Raw genomic sequence first — 16,582 nt, 5'->3', positions numbered from 1 at the left:
GAATAATAAAGATGACTCATTATATGGCAAGACAAAAGACAGTAGTGACATCCAAAAATCAAGGGCCTCTCCATTTCACTCACAGTTATATATTCAGTATTTAGCCCACCACTTGATCCTACTCGCTACTCAATATAAGACCGTGGGGAATGACTTATGGATGAATGAATGAAAAAAACTTAACATGTTAGAAAATATGTTTATCCTTGTATTTCCTTGTGTATTGACTCTTATATTCTCAGGACCTAGCACTGTACCTGACACATGAAATGTAAGCAATAAAATTTGTGGAAAGAATGGATCAGTCCTCATGATTCTAGGGATAATTATAAGACCAACACAGACTCCATATTTGTGAGGGCCTATGGCCTCACAAATACCCATGAAATGGGTAAATACCCATGAAATGAAAGCCTAGATAGATCTCACACTACTAATAAGGCTGAAGAATTTATCTAGTTAAAATTTTTTTTTTGAAGTATAGTTGACACACAATATTACATTAGTTCCATGTGTACAACATAGTGATTCAACATCTGTATATGTTACCCCATGCTCACTACAAGTGTAGCTCCCATCTGTCACCATACAACACTATTACAATATCATTGACTATATTCTCTATGCTGGGCTTTTAATTCTTGGGACTTGATCATTCTCTAACTGGAAGTCTATATCTCTCACTGCCTTTCACCCATTTTGTCAGTCCCCTCACCACCTTTCGCTTTGGCCATCATCATTCGTTCTCTGTATTTATAGGTCTGATTCTCCTTTTTGTTTGCTAGTTTATTCATTTGTTTTTTTTAGATTCCACATTTGAGTAAAATCATGATATTTGTCTTAGTCTGATTTGTTTCACTTAACATACTACCCTCTAGGTCCATGCATTTTGTCTCAAATGGCATGATCTCATCCTTTTTGATAATTGTGTAATATTCCTGTGTGCATATGTGTGTATACGTGTGTGCCACATCTTTCTTATTCATTCATGGGATACTGATGGGATACTTAGGTTGCTTCCATAACTGATTATTGTAAATAATGATGCAAGAAACATAGGGTACATAGCTTTTCAAATTAGTGTTTCTGTTTTCTTTAGGTAAGTACCAGTAGAATTATTGAATCATATGGTATTTCTATTTTTCATTTTTTGGGAAATCTCCATACTGTTTTTCACAGTGGCTGTACCAATTTATATTCCCACCAACAGTGCAGAAGGGTTTCTTTTTCTCCACATCTTCACCAACACTTTTTATTTAGTGTCTTTGATTTTAGCTATTCTGACAGGTGTATGGTGATAGCTCATTGTGGTTTGATTTACATTTTCTTGATTACGATGTTGAACATCTTTTCATGTGTCTATTAGCCATCTGTATGCCTTTGGAAAATGTCTATTTAGTTCTCTGCCCATTTTTTGATTGGATTGTTGTTTTTTTTTTCTTTTCCTTTTTTGGGAGTTTTTTTTTTTTTTTTGTATTGAGTTATATAAGTTCTTTATATATTTTGGATATTAACCCCTTATCAGATATATCATTTGCAAATATCTTCTCCCATTCAGTAGGTGGCCTATTTGTTTTGGTAATGGTTTCCTTTTTTTTTTTAAGATTTTTTTTATTTATGATTTATTAAGATTTATTTATTCATGAGAGACACAGAAAGAGAGAGGCAGAGACATAGGCAGAGGGAGAAGCAGGCTCCATGCAGGGAGCCTGATGTGGGACTGGATCCCCGGACTCCAGGATCACGCCTTGAGCCAAAGGCCTACATGCTTAACCGGGCAGCCACCCAGGCGTCCCTGGTGATGGTTTCCTTTGCTATGCAAAAGCTTTTTATTGTGATGTAGTTCCAATAGTTTATTTTTGCTTTTGTTCCCTTGCCTTAGGAGACATCTAGAAAAGTGTTGCTGCAGCTATCAGAGAAATTACTGCCTGTGTTCTCTTCTAGAATTCTTATGGTTTCAGGTCTCACATTTAGGTCTCTAATCCAATCTAATCCAACTCAAATTTAATCTGAGTTCGGCTTTGTATATGGCATAAGAAAGAGGTCCAGTTTCATTCTTTTACATATAGCTGTCCTGTTTCCCAGCACCATTTATTGAAGAGACTATCTTTTTCCATTGCATATTCTTGCCTTTTTTGTCAAAGGTTAATTAACCAAATAAGTGTGGATTTATTTCTGGGCTTTCTATTCTGTTCCACTGATCTGTGTGCCAGTACCATACTGTTTTGATTATTACAGCTTTGTAGAACATTTATCTAGTTTTAATCATTTACATATCATCCCATTACATTTAGGCATAGTACCTACATTAGACATACTATTAAATGACTCAAATATGGATAGAAAATCCCCTAATAAACTTCTGGGCCATATTATTTACAACACATAATTTCTGGAGCATTTTTATAATGACAAGGTAAGGGCAATTTCAGAATCATTCACTTCTAAAGTTATTTATATTTTTTCCACAAGTATAGCCATAGTACTGCATCAGCTATTTCTCTGTAACCTGCTGTTGCTATCTTTTTTGCATTCCTAAGGGAAAACAAAAACCATTTAATTAAAGAAAGAAATGTAAATTTTAGCATAATGCAACTTCCACAAAACCAAACACACACACACACACACACACACACACACGCACACACAGTCTCTGTCTCTCTCAGATACGAGGATGAAGTAAAATTCTAAAAGAGTATCCGGGAATTCATTGCAAAAAGAGGAAATCCACTCATATATGATTATTTTAGTCTTTTATTAATCAGTGGTATTCTGATGTACTTATTAATAAAAACTAAGTTGCTAGATGGGGAAATAACTTTGTAACATTTTTGTCTTTATATGTATTTATCAATAATGTATGAGATTACTTACCCCTCTCCATTCTTTAATTATATTATCTTGGGGCAGGAGATTGTAGTTATCAGGGTTTTTAAAACTTTATTTAAATTTAAATCCTTAGGGCCACCCTGAGTGGCTCAGTGGTTTAGAGCCTGCCTTTGGCCCAGGGCGTGATCCTGGAATCCCGGGATCAAGTCCCACATCAGCTCCTGCATGGAGCTTGCTTCTCCCGCTACCTGTGTCTCTGCCTCTCTCTGTGTGTGTCTCTTGTGAATAAATAAATAAAATCTTAAAAAATTTTAAATAATTAACATATGACATATTATTGGTTTCTGAGGTAGATGTCAGTGATTTGTCAGTCCTATATAATACCTAGTGTTCATTATATCACATGCCCTCCTTGATGTCCATCACCCAGTTACCTCATCACCCCATCTTCCTCCCCTCCAGCAACCCTCAGTTTGTTTCCTATGATTAAGAGTCTCTTATAGTTTGTCTCCCTCTCTGATTTCATCTTGTTTTATTTCTTCCTCTTTTTCCCTATGATTCTCTATTTTGTTTCTTAAATTCCACATATTAGTAAGATCATATGGTAATTGTCTTTCTCTGATGGACTTATTTCACTTAGCATTATATTCTCTAGTTACATCCATGTTGTTGCAAATGGCAAAAAAAATTTTTATGGCTGAGTAATATTCCATTATATATATAATATTTCATTATATATATAATATATATAATATATATAATATTTCATTATATATAATATATATAATATTTCATTATATATATATAACACATCTTTTTTTTTTAAGATTTATTTATTTATTCATTCAGAGAGAGTGAAGAGAGAGGCAGAGACACAGGCAGAGGGAGAAGCAGGCTCCCTGCAGGAAGCCTGATGTGGGACTCGATCCTGGGTCTCCAGGATCACACCCTGGGCTGCAGGCGGCGCTAAACCGCTGCGTCACCGGGGCTGCCCTATAACACGTCTTTTTTTATTCATTCATCTGTTGATGGACATCTAAGCTCTTTCCATAGTTTGGCTAATGTAGACATTGCTGCTATGAGCACTGGGGTGCAGGTGCTCCTTTGGATCACTGCATTTTTATTTTGGGGGTAAATACCTAGTACTGCAATTGTTAGAACACAGGATAGCTCTATTTTCAACTTTTTGAAGAACCTTCATACTGTTTTCCAGAAGGCTGCACCAGCTTCCCATCAACAATGTAAGAGGGTTCCCATTTCTCTACATCCTCACCAACATCTGTAGTTTACCAACTTGTGAATTTTAACCATTCTGACTGGTGTGAGGTGATAACTCATTGTGGTTTTGATTTGTATTTAGCTGATGCCGAGCAATGTGGGGCATTTTTTCATGTGTCTGTTGGTCATTTGTATGTCTTCCCATTTCTTGATTTGATTATTTCTTCTTTGGGTGTTGAGCTTGATTAGTTCTTTATAGATTTTGGATACTAGCCTTTTATCTGATAAGACATTTGCAGATACCTTCTCCCAATCTGTTGGTTGTCTGTTTTGTTGACTATTTCCTTTGCTGTGCAAAAGCTTTTCATCTTGATAAAGTCCCAATAGTTCATTTTTGCCTTTGTTTCTCTTGCCTTTGGAGATGTGTCTAGTAAGAAGTTGCTGCGGCTGAGGTCAAAGAGGTTGCTGCCTGCGTTCTCCTCTATGATTTTAATGGATTCTTGTCTCACATTTAGGTCTTTCATCCATTTTGAGTCTATTTTTGTGTATAGTGTGAGGAAATGGTCCACTTTTATTCATCAGTTGTTTTTAAAATTCCTAGGCAGCCACAGGACTAGTATTACTTAAATAAATTGTCCCAAAGTAGGAGGTCTCCTTATGGAAAATAAAGTCCTCATATGAATAGGGAAAACTTTTATAGTTGAAAGATTTCAACTTTTTTTTTTTTTTTTAAGATTTATTATTCATGAGAGAGAGAGAGGCAGAAACAGAGGCAGAAACAAAGACATATGCAAAGGGAGAAGCAGGCCGGGCCGCTGAGATCACAACCTGAGCCAAAGGCAGACACTTAACCACTGAGCCACCCAGGAGTCCCTGAAAGATTTCAACTTTACAACCTTAATGAATAAATACATATGTGGGTCAAAGTAGACTTCCTTCTCTATAATTAATGACTAGAGGTTATCTTTGGTATATAGGAGATTCTAATTTTAAAAATACTATTATATAATACCTAATACATATAAAAGAACATATTTAAGTATATTGTTATGAGATATAATAATAAAATAAACTACATACACACCACTAAAACTAAGAACTAGAATCCAAACTGCTGAATCATTGTGCCTTACCCTCATCCCCCTTTCCTGCTTTCACCAAAGAAGTAACTGTCCTTGGTTTTATGTTCAACATTCATTTAATTTTTATGTATGTTTTTTAACTATATATGTGATTTGCTTATCATTGACTTTTATAAAAATAATTTCATATTTTATGTAGTCTCCTCTGCTTGCTTTTTTTCACTCACCATTATGTTTCTAAGGTTCAGCCATGTTGTGTTAGTGCTCATTAATTTTACTACTGTATAATATTTCATTGTAAGTAGAAGAAAATATGCTTATTGTTTACTCTGTTGGTGGTATTTGGGTTGTTTTGGACATATTATGAACAGCACTTACATGAACATTTATTTTAATGTTTCCTGGTACATGTGTGCAAAATGTGTTTTAACCATATGTAACAAAAATTAGAACTGGTGATTCAGGTAATTCTCCTCCTCCTGGAGACTAGTGTAGTTAAAAGTCTACAATGGTAGGTCTATTTGTGCTAATTTCTCTTACTAACACCGAAAACTTCTTATCAGTTATATAATTTTTCCATTTGAGGTTTTGGGTTTTTCCCTAATGATGTTTTTGTTTTCTTTTGTTCTTTATCAAATGTCTGTGAATCTGATAGTCTCCTGTGTATTAGAATAAAATCAAGATTCGTAAGAATGAAAATATGTTCTTAAGAAATTTATAAATTCCTACTTGCATTCAAATTGGGGAAAATCAGCCTGAAATTTATAAACAGAACAACAAAACAAAAAGCTAAGAAACACTCACACTCAGGAATACAAAACAGTTGCACGTGTTTATCCTATAAGAAGTCTATAATGAAACAACAGGATATGGGACGCCTGGGTGGCTCAGCGGTTGAGCACCTGCCTTCAGCTCAGGGCCTGATCCCGGGATCTGGATCGAGTTCTACATCAGGCTCTCCCTCTACCTGTGTCTCTGCCTCTTTCTCTCTGTTGTCTCTCATGAATAAATGAATCTTAAAAAAAAAAAAAGAAAAGAAAGAAAGAAAGAAACAACAGGATAAAGACTACATGTCCAAACCAAAATACAACCTTGTAAATCATGTTTCCAGTCAGGTCATGTAACAGTGGGGCAATTTAATAAATAAATTAAAACAATTCTTCTTTTCAACAATTTCCTAAGTCAACATTTGGAATAATGGAAAACTTATCTTTAACTCAAAGAAACCTGGGCAGTTAGGAGTTAAAGTAAATGTGTTGTCCTACTGGCCTACACCTGGCTAAAAATAGTATTAAGACTTGAGAACACCCATGGACACGGAACAGACTATCTAATTATAGCTTTTTCTATCGCCAAAAGCTTTTAGAAATATGCTATCTTTTGTGAAAACGTAGCCTTTGTAAAGGGCACATGGACACTAGGTCAGTGACTTTTAGGCCTAGAAAAGCTTTTAAGTATTTTCTTAGTTTGGGAACCCATATTTTGAAGTCATTAAAACTGAATCCCGCCCCCCCCAAAAAAAAACTGAATCCCAAGAAATTCAAAATTTTGCCCAGCATCAAATGGTAAATAAGTAATAATAATGGCACTCAAACCACCTCTGCCTTCTAAATCCATTGAACATGGATGGCATGTAATAGTAGCTTTCAGTACCTGCTTATTTTCATTGCCCTCAACAATGCATTCCTTCTATGCCTTGCCTTTCTTGCTTCTTTAATAGGGGTGATAACTAACTGCAAAATTTAGTTATAACTAAATTTTAAAATTTTTGGTATTTTATAATTCATTTTGAACTGCTATTTCTAGTTTAAAAATGTGTAAGGACATTTTCTTTCCTTCTTAAAATGCCTCTGCCTACATTTATGATTTTTTACTGTTGAACTATTAAATAGCAGTAAATATAGAAACACATTCTAGTAGAGGAGATGTGTTAGGAGTAACATGGTGAAGAGTAGAGTTGACATAACTTAAAGGTAGATGGGGAGAGAAGGAAGGACAAAAATGTGATCTGTTTGGAAAAAATTAATGGCAAGTTAATTTTTGGCTATTGGTTATACTTAATACAATATAGCATAACTTAATTTAAATTCCAGGTTAACCTCTGTTGTTTGCAGTGCTACAGATTAGGGAGTAAACAAAACAAGATATTTTTTATGTTCCACCATTTTGTATTAATTCCCTAAAGATTTCTTCAAGACTTTTTTTAAAAAATAAAAGACAAAAAAAAAAGTCTTTGAATTATTTTCCCTGCTTCTTTGCACTTTAATAAGCTGATAAATGGAATTCAGCTATTATTGTTAACCCTGTCTCATAATTTTAAAAGCACTAGAGATGGCGTGTGTGTGCACAAACACACATAGAAACACATTTCCTATCAACTACTGTGCTGCCTTTGCAGACAATGAAATAAAGTTCTCAATCAAAAAATTATTGGGACCCTTGGGTGGCTCAGCGGTTGAGTGTCTGCCTTCAGCTGAGGGCGTGATCCCGGAGTCCCAGGATCGAGTCCTACATCGGGCTCCCTGCATGGAGCCTGCTTCTCCCTCTGCCAATGTCTCTGCCTCTCTGTGTGTGTCTCTCATGAATAAGCAAAATCAAATAAAAAACTATTATTGTCATTTAGATGAAAATCAAATATGATAGTGGGGTCAGTCATTAGTAGGTTTAAAAGCCATCCTAGGTAATTTATATGTGCAGCAGGATTGATAGGTCTTGCTTTAGATAAGGCCCTTAGATGGAAGTATAACCAAGCAGGGCTCTAATTTCATATATGAGATGTTTTTTTTTTTTTTAATTTGAGTACAGTTAATATACAATGTTACATTAGTTTCAGGTGTACAACATAGTGATTCATTATCTCTACACATTATGCTGTGCTCACTACAAGTATAGCTACCATCTGTCACCATATAACACTATTACAAAATTGTTGACTACATTCCCTGTGCTGTGCCTTTTATTCCTGTGACTTATTCATTCTATAAGTGGAAGCCTGTATCTCCTACTCCCCTTCACCCATTTTGCCCACCCACCCCTATAACTATCAGTTTGTTCTTTGTATTTATAGGTCTGATTCTACTTTTTGTTTGCTTGTTTATTCATTTTGTTTTTCAGATTCCATATGAGTGAAATCATATGGTAGTTGTCTTCTGAGACCTGTTTTATTTAGAGTTCTTTGGCAAATGCTTCTTTGTGTTTTTATACTCTTAAGCTATGCTATAAAAATATCAAAAGTTGGTGTGAATTAATGAGGTGATATGCAAAAATGAAAGCCTAGAATTTAGGAGATGCATGTGGTCAAATAAGTTTGGTGGACACAGACATTATGGAAATTAGATAAAGACATTAACAATTCAGAGTGCTGAAATAAAAATCTTCTAGTTATGTCAGTACAAATCCTAATTTGTACCACAAAGGTAATGAACTCAAAAAATTTTATTTTTAAAATATTTACTTAGTACCCTACACCATACTTATAACCCCTTTCTGAAATTTGAAGAACAAATAAGAAAAATAGAAACCTCTATCCTTTAGTAGTTTATACTTTGGTCAATGGAATCTCTCTATTTTGAGATCTTTTAATTTCTCAGTTTATTATATTTCATCATATAAGTGGTTTTCTCATTATTAAAATCAATGTTTATCGCTTTAAGTATTTCTTAAATAAATGTTCCTTCTAATGAGATTGAGTCATAACAATTTCCAATACTGATAATAGAGTTGATAACAGAGATGCTTAATATTGATAGCAAAGTGATTTTGGGTTTTTTTGTTTTTGTTTTTTTAAATTTTATTTATTTATTCATGAGAGACACAGAGAAAGACATAGGCAGAGGGAGAAGCAGACTCCACGCAGGGAGCCCGATGTGGGACTCGATCCCGGGACTCCAGGATCACACCCTGGGCCAAAGGCAGGCGCCAAAACCCCTGAGCTATCCAGGGATCCTGCAAAGTGATTTTGATAAGCTAAAAAATGTCGTGAGGTTTTTCAGAATAACAATTTGTCTCCTAGACAAAAAGGCACTTATTATTTGTCTTCTCACCTTATAAAAAGCTTCTTATAATAGTGATTTTACCACATTTTAAAATTCATATTTTAACATAGCTTGCTTTGTATTATCTCATTTTAAAACTATTATTTATATAGCTACTATATATTATGTAAATATTTATATATTTTTTTCAGTAGCTGGTTAATACATTTTTAATTTGCTAAGATATTTCTTTAATTTGTGTTGCTATTCAGCATTCCTTTTTCTCTCTGGCGCCTATCCTACTGACTTCAAAAAGCCTAAAAAATCCGAAAATCCCATATAAAGTGATGTATGGAAAATCTTAAAATATAATGATGGTAGAGAAAAAGAGTATTAAACATTGTCCTGAAAATCATTCCATTAACAGAGAGATTAATCAGTAATTCTAACATTCAGACATATAATAAACACAAAAAACATTATAATACTGAATGATATTTTCCCTTTTTCATTTTTTAAAAATATTTTATTTATTTGAGAGAGAGAACATGAGGGAAGGAGAGCAGACTCCCTGCTGAACAGAGAGCCCCAGTCTCAGCACCCCAGGATCACAATTAAGGCAGATGCTTAATTGACTGAGCCACTCAGGTGCCCCTGAACAATGAGATTTTCAATAAAGGGAGATATTAAATACTATATAGAAAACTCATATCTGCAAAGCAGATAATTGGCAATGATGATACATATATTAAAATACATGAAAACATAATCATAGCAACTGTTTTTCTTTTGGGCTGAAAAGAGGCATATTGGAGTTGTATAAGCACTATTTCAATTGGGATAGATATTTAGACATTATGCAAAAAATACTTGATTGCAGAAGAGCAGATATTAGCATGTGTGTGAATGTGTGTTTTCAGTTAATGCATTTTCATTCATTCAGAAAAGAATGCCAGATTTACTTTAAATGTGACATTGTGAAATGTTAAAGTGCCGTTTTAGACTTTTGCTGCTGCTGCCTTGCCTTTCCTTTAGCATTCACCAAAAAATGCCATCTTATCATCCATCCAAGTTAGAGATCTAGAAGCAATCCCAGAATTCTCACTGAAGGGCACTCTACCTTCATGCTGCCCACTCAATTAGTCACAAATTCCCGGCCCTCCTATACCAGACAGCTCTCTCCACTGTATGCTTGCTCTTTCACTCTCTAGGCCCAACATAACTCTCTGAGATTGAACAACATAGCAGTTGATGAATTGTACAAATATTGGTGTTGGAAAAATTATTTAACCAAGTTTATATCTCAGTTTTGCAGATTTTTTTTTCATATTTTGAAATCATTTTTGTTTTAGGTATCAATTTAGTAAGTCCTTCTCAAACTCCTAGTCCCTGGTGAGTGTGCTTTTACTATCACAAGGCTGAACAGCCCTGAGACGTCTAAAGATGAGGACCATCACCTGTATCAGTAGACCAGATCTATGGGAGTTGGAATGCAAAATGTTTCTAAAACAAATATAGAAATCAAGGAAGAAATGGTGATGTCAATTATTTTGTATCTCAGATGATAATATTAAAAAACCAGGTACTGTAGGGATGTCAATAAACTATCATCCTATGTCTTAAAATAGTATATGAACTGCTTCCATACTTTAAAAGAAATATTGCTGACAATCAGCTACTTTTATTTATTTTTAAAGATTTTATTTATTTATTTATTCATGACAGAAACACAGAGAGAGAGGCAGAGACACAGGCAGAGGGAGAAGCAGGCTCCATGCAGGGAGCCCGACATGGGACTCCATCCCCGGGTCTCCAGGATCATACCCCGGGCTGAAGGAGGCGCCAAACCGCTGGGCCATCAGGGCTGCCCAATCAGCTACTTTTATAAGTGATTAAATCACCTACCAGTTTCATGACTTAATGTTTCCAAATCTGTGTTGTTTCATCTTTGAAAGTGAGATAATGAGAATACATATTTGATAGAACTGTTGAGAAATTTAAATTATATAATTCTCACAAACTATATAATTTTGTGTGGAATCTGGAATATAGTCAATATTTTGTTATTTTTGATAAAACACTAGTAAACAATAATGGTTTCATTATTTTTATGGTCATTGTTATAACTTGGAGCAGACCAGACAATATTACTGAGCTTGATTTGACCTTTCATTGTTATTTTAAAGATGGAAAAGTTAATGAGTTATTTTGAAAATAAATGTGTCAGTGTCCTAACATCCTTTCAAAAGCTAAATATTTATTTGATATAGGGAAAAAATAGTCTTAGTTCAATGAGAAGGTATGGATTTTAAAGGTATCTTTTCTCCTTAAAATCCTACAGACCCAAAAAAGGAGAAGATAAGACAAAGGATTTAGAAAGTATTATATAACTAAGAACAGCACCAGCCCCAGACTTTTAATGCTTTTGCAATTTTGATGTGAAAAAGCTCAGGCTCCCATTCTAACATCAGTACTACCACAGACTGTGTAAGACATGGTCAAGTCGATTAACCTCTTTCTGCTTTAGTTTCTTCATCTGTAAAGTGCAAGTAATATTACTTGTCACTTGCCAACCAGCAGTACTTCTTCAGCTAATTGATGGTCTCAGCAGGGATGTTGCAAAGATTAGCAGATAAATGATTTATAAACCCCTTGAAATATTAAATAAGTGATGTAAAATGCTTTAACAAGAGAAGGACAGAACAGATCATTCCATGTATTAATTTGCTATTTAATCATATATACTTAATTAAAAACAACACTCTAAAAAGAGAGAGCTGTTAAGTACAGTGAAAATAGGAAAGATTACTAGGAACTCTAGAGTGTTTTTTGTTGCTGTTAAATCCTATTATAATTAAGAATATATAGAAGAAAAGTATATTAGAGGAAGTGTTTATAGCTCACCTCCTCAAATTGATGAAAAGTCTTCAAGACAGGAAAAGAACTGAATAAAAATAAGGAAACATGCTATCTCAGCCTATCTTTACTATTGACAATGGTATGACCTTGATAAGTTTACTTAACCCATGAGAAGTTTAAGTAAGATAATTAAAATCAACTCTACAAAATGCTTTTTATAGGTATGTGAACAACATAAAAAATCCTGAACCAACCACTCTGAGGAAGTAAAAAATTTAAGACCCAAATCTCCAGGAAAATAAAATAAAAGAGAAGAGCAACATAAAAATAATTAATTCTTGCACAGCACAAATTAAATGAACACTATAATAAAATTCATCATTATACCTGGAAATGGGAAGAGGGTGTGGTTTATAAATTCACCTTGAGAGATGAGCAGGATTTTGTTGTCATTGGATGAAAAGAGCATTTTAGGTTGAGAAAACAGCATTAGAAACCAATAGAGGGGCGCCTGGGTGGCTCAGTCAGTTAAGCATCTGCCTACAGCTCAGGTCAGGATCCCAGGGTCCTGAAATCAAGCCTTGAGTCCTGCTCAGCGGGCACTCTGCTTCTGCTTCTCCTTCTTCTGCCCCTTCCCCTGCTTGTGCTCAAGCTCTCTCTCTCTCTCTCTCTCTGTCAAATTTAAAAAAAGAAAAGAAAAGAAAACCAATAGAAGACAAGTGATAGCTATGAATGAACCTTAGTATACGGGAGAGAGATAGTTTAAGGAAAGATACTTGTAAAGTAGGTTGGCTTCACATTCTAGAAGGCCATGCAAAAAAAAATTAAACTATGTTTGGTGGGTTCCAAGGAGCCACTGAAGAATTTTTGAGTATTTTTATGTTTTATAAAGTTCATTCTGGTGATAATGTAAAGGGTAAGTTGGAGAAAAATATATTTAATTAAGAAAGTAGTTATAACTTCAGTGTCAAGAAGAAGATGATGAAGGCAGTGACCAGAGAAAAAATGGAAATGAAGAATATAAAATAGACATTGAACAGATAGAATTAAAATAATGAGGTTTGAAAAATGATTAGCTGTAAAGATGAAATGTGCATAATTATTGGGATGGAGTAATTGAAAACAATTTTAAGATTTCTATCCTTGGTGCCTGAGCAAATAGTAATAATATGCACTAAAATTATTAAATAATGTATAGTTTTGGGGGTGGAGGTGGAGATACAGCAAAGAGATCCCATTTTGAACTTAACTAAATTTGAGTTTTGAGGACAATCATGGTGGAATATTCAATAGGCAATAAAAATTCTCAAACTAGGGGTACCTGGGTAGCTCAGTGGGCTAAGTGTCTGACTCTTGGTTTTGGCTCAGGTCATGATCTCTCACTGGTGAGATACAACCCTATTCTGGACCCTGTTTTCAGTGGGGAGTCTGCTTCAGATTCTCTCCCTCTGTCCTTCTCCCACTCTCGCCTGTGTATGCAATAAATAAATAAATAAAATCTTAAGAAAAGAATTTCTCAGGCTATACTTCAGAAAAATATCAGGCCCCAAATATTATAGATTTGATAGTCACCTATATACAGGTTAAGAGTATGGAAGTAAAAGAGATTATCAAAAAGAACATAAAGAACAAAAAGAAAAAGAATAAATATTATATAAGAGGTAAGCAGAGGAAAGAGCAAGAAGAAATACCAGAAAAAGATTATGGGGAAATAAAGAGCAGTAACTTTGGTAGCCAAAGATGAAAAACATTTCAAGAGAGAAATAGCAATGTAAAATGCTGTCAACAATTTTATATAGATTATTATTGTGAAAAACCTTGAATTTTGTGATTAATCTGTAATGGTTTTTCTTTAAGAAAGCAATTTTGATAAATTAATAAATGTGTGAGTCATATTGCAAAGAAAATAAAAATAGAGAAAGCAGGAAAAATCTGTATCTACCTCTTTTCCTATAAGTTTGGGAGTAAATGAAAAAAATATGTTAATGTCCTAAAGAACATAAAGAATTAAAAGATGAAATATATTTTATATATAACAGGGAAAATGTAAGCAATCTTACAGGCATTGGAGAAATAGGGAAAAGAAGTAAAGGGCAGAACTGAAGTAACAATAATGAAAAAGGAGATAGAATAAAAAGTACTAGTCAGGTATTAATGTTGGGCAAAAGGACTCTTGAATAAAGAGATGTACAATTTTCATGTGAGGATAAAGAAAGAGGAATTGAAGAAAATTATGTAGGATGACCTTGATCTTCATAAAGTCATCGGGCAAGATTTTCTGTGGAAAATAAGAATTTGAAAGAAGCACAAATTCTGAAGAAGCACAATAAAATAAAGAAATTGCTGTTGTTAGAGATGGTAAAGAGGTCAGCTAGAAATGAACAAAGCTACAAATGAGTAACTTTGAAGTCACTTGTTGCCTAATTAGACACGGAAATTATTTCCTAAAGCAATATAGCCTATACTTCTGGCTTTGTAACATTTTTAGGCTGAGATTTCTTATTACAAAGTTTTGATTTGATAAGCATTGTGGAAAGGAAAAAAAAAAGATTTGAATCTGAGCTAAAGGAAGTTCCAGAGAATAATTTAAGTGATGATGCAAATGACTAATTATGAGTTTACAAAAACAATGTGAAAATGTGCCCATGTCAAAAAAAGGAAGTATATATCTATGTATATCCCGATAGATAGATAGATAGATAGATAGATAGATAGATAGATAGATAGATGATAGATAGATGGAAATAGAAATATAGATAGATGTTTATTGGTCTATATATCTAGATAGATAACTATACATAAAACTTTGAATGAAAACATAAGGGTCACAATTATCACCTGACTGGGATCAGAGATGAATTGATGAATAGAGAAAAGATTGAGAAGAATAATCACTAGTATCAAATACTGGAACATTTTTGAACCTCAGAAATTGTATTATACACTGAAAATCAGGAAGAAAGTGAAGAACTTCCTTCAACCAAGGGCGATTGGATATCAATTCTAATAATATTAATCAAAATTTTATTGTGAAAACCAGCAAGAGACATTCTATTTTTTTCTCATATTGGGCAAAATTCATTCTAGCAATGTTTTTGTGATAAAAAGGTCAATACCTTAGGTTCAGAATAAAAACCTAATTTGACTTCACCTAGGTAATAAAAATTGCCATCTCTGTGATATAACTCAGTATATGAGGCTGCTTTTTCAAAGAATGCTTTCAATGGGACCCTATCCAAACTCTTCTGAAGTGCAATACCTGTCCTTGTTATATACTAAATAATACTCTAGAGCATGCAGTATCATCACCTGGTGCAGGAATTTAATCATGCCTTAACAGAGAAGACTTTTGTAGAATTTTTAAATTGTAGCTTAAATTAATAGGGCTGTGTTTTTTATTTCTTCTTTGCTGTCATTCACTCCAAAGTGTGACTAGAATATAGCTCAATTCATGGAAAAAGGGAATCAAGGCTTCGAGTACTAGAACTTTGTTCTGAGCTCAATACTTAGTGTGAAACCCTCTGATTTGTGAGATTAAGGGGTTGTTTTTTTGGAAATAAGCTATTAGATTCTTAAGCCTGAATTAGATAAACAAGAAGAAATTACAACAGGAAAGAAAAAGAGAAAAAAGATAGTACTTAGCATGGAAATAGAATAGCTGATATTTCCAGAGTATTTTAGGAATCAAAAATTTGCTCAGTTAAATTCTTTACTAAAGAGTTTCCTTCCATAATCTATAGTGTTGATCAGACAGCTTCCTGGTCATATGATATCAACAATTCTCAAAATTTGGTCCCTGGACTCCTGCAGGTCGCCAAAACCCTGTCAGCCAGTCTCTGAGACATTTCATTGGGTTCACAGATTCAAAATAATTTTCCTAATAATATTGATGATAATTGCCTTTTTTTATTGGCCAACACTTGCATGAATGGTGCAAAAGCCTGGTGGGAAACACTGCTGGCACATAACACCAATCAAGTCAGCAACACCAAGTTCTACTAGTAACCCTGGTATTCTTCACTATCACATATTCACAGATAATATTTTTAAAATGCTAGATTTACCTACAGATATACTTGATGAAGCAGTAAAAAATGCTAAATTTTTATCAAATCTTGACCCTCGAGTACAGATCTGTTAACATCTTTGTGATGAAACAGGAAGTCACATGAAGCCCTTCTGCCAAAGTACCAAAGTAGATGGTTGTCTCAAGTAAAGTACTTGGGTGACTACTTGGGCTGAGAGCTGAATTAGCCACTTTTTCATTAGTCACCATTTTTACTTGAAAGAACAACTGACAGGCAAACTGTGGTTTTTCAAACTTGGATATTTGGCAGAGATTTTCTTGAAAATGAACAAAATGAGCTTGTCACTTCAAGGGGAGCAAAATCCAACTGTATCTGTTGCCAATGATTAAATCTGAGCTTTCAAACAAAAATTACAGTTTTGGAAAACTTATTACCTGCCCCTGTGAACCTCTCAGTTTCCCAAACTTTAAAGACTTTTCTGATGAGATAGGTAGTGTTACTAACAAATGTGATATTGTATAATATGGTACTATTTGGAATTTTTGCATAACCCAGTGAACCAGTTATCTTCCAAATGACCAATGCTTGATAC

General features: G+C 34.1%; 1 protein-coding gene across 4 annotated transcripts in view; it reads left to right on the top strand.

Annotated features, from left to right (window-relative positions):
• Positions 1 to 16,582, top strand: part of PKIA (cAMP-dependent protein kinase inhibitor alpha) — a 97,812-nt gene that overhangs the window by 66,683 nt on the left and 14,547 nt on the right. The window lies entirely within an intron of this gene.

This window comes from Vulpes vulpes, chromosome 13, assembly GCF_048418805.1.
Source record: "Vulpes vulpes isolate BD-2025 chromosome 13, VulVul3, whole genome shotgun sequence".
Classification (NCBI taxonomy): Eukaryota; Metazoa; Chordata; class Mammalia; order Carnivora; family Canidae; genus Vulpes; species Vulpes vulpes.
Note: the sequence above shows the minus strand (reverse complement) of the source record. Positions and strands in the feature narration are given on the sequence as shown.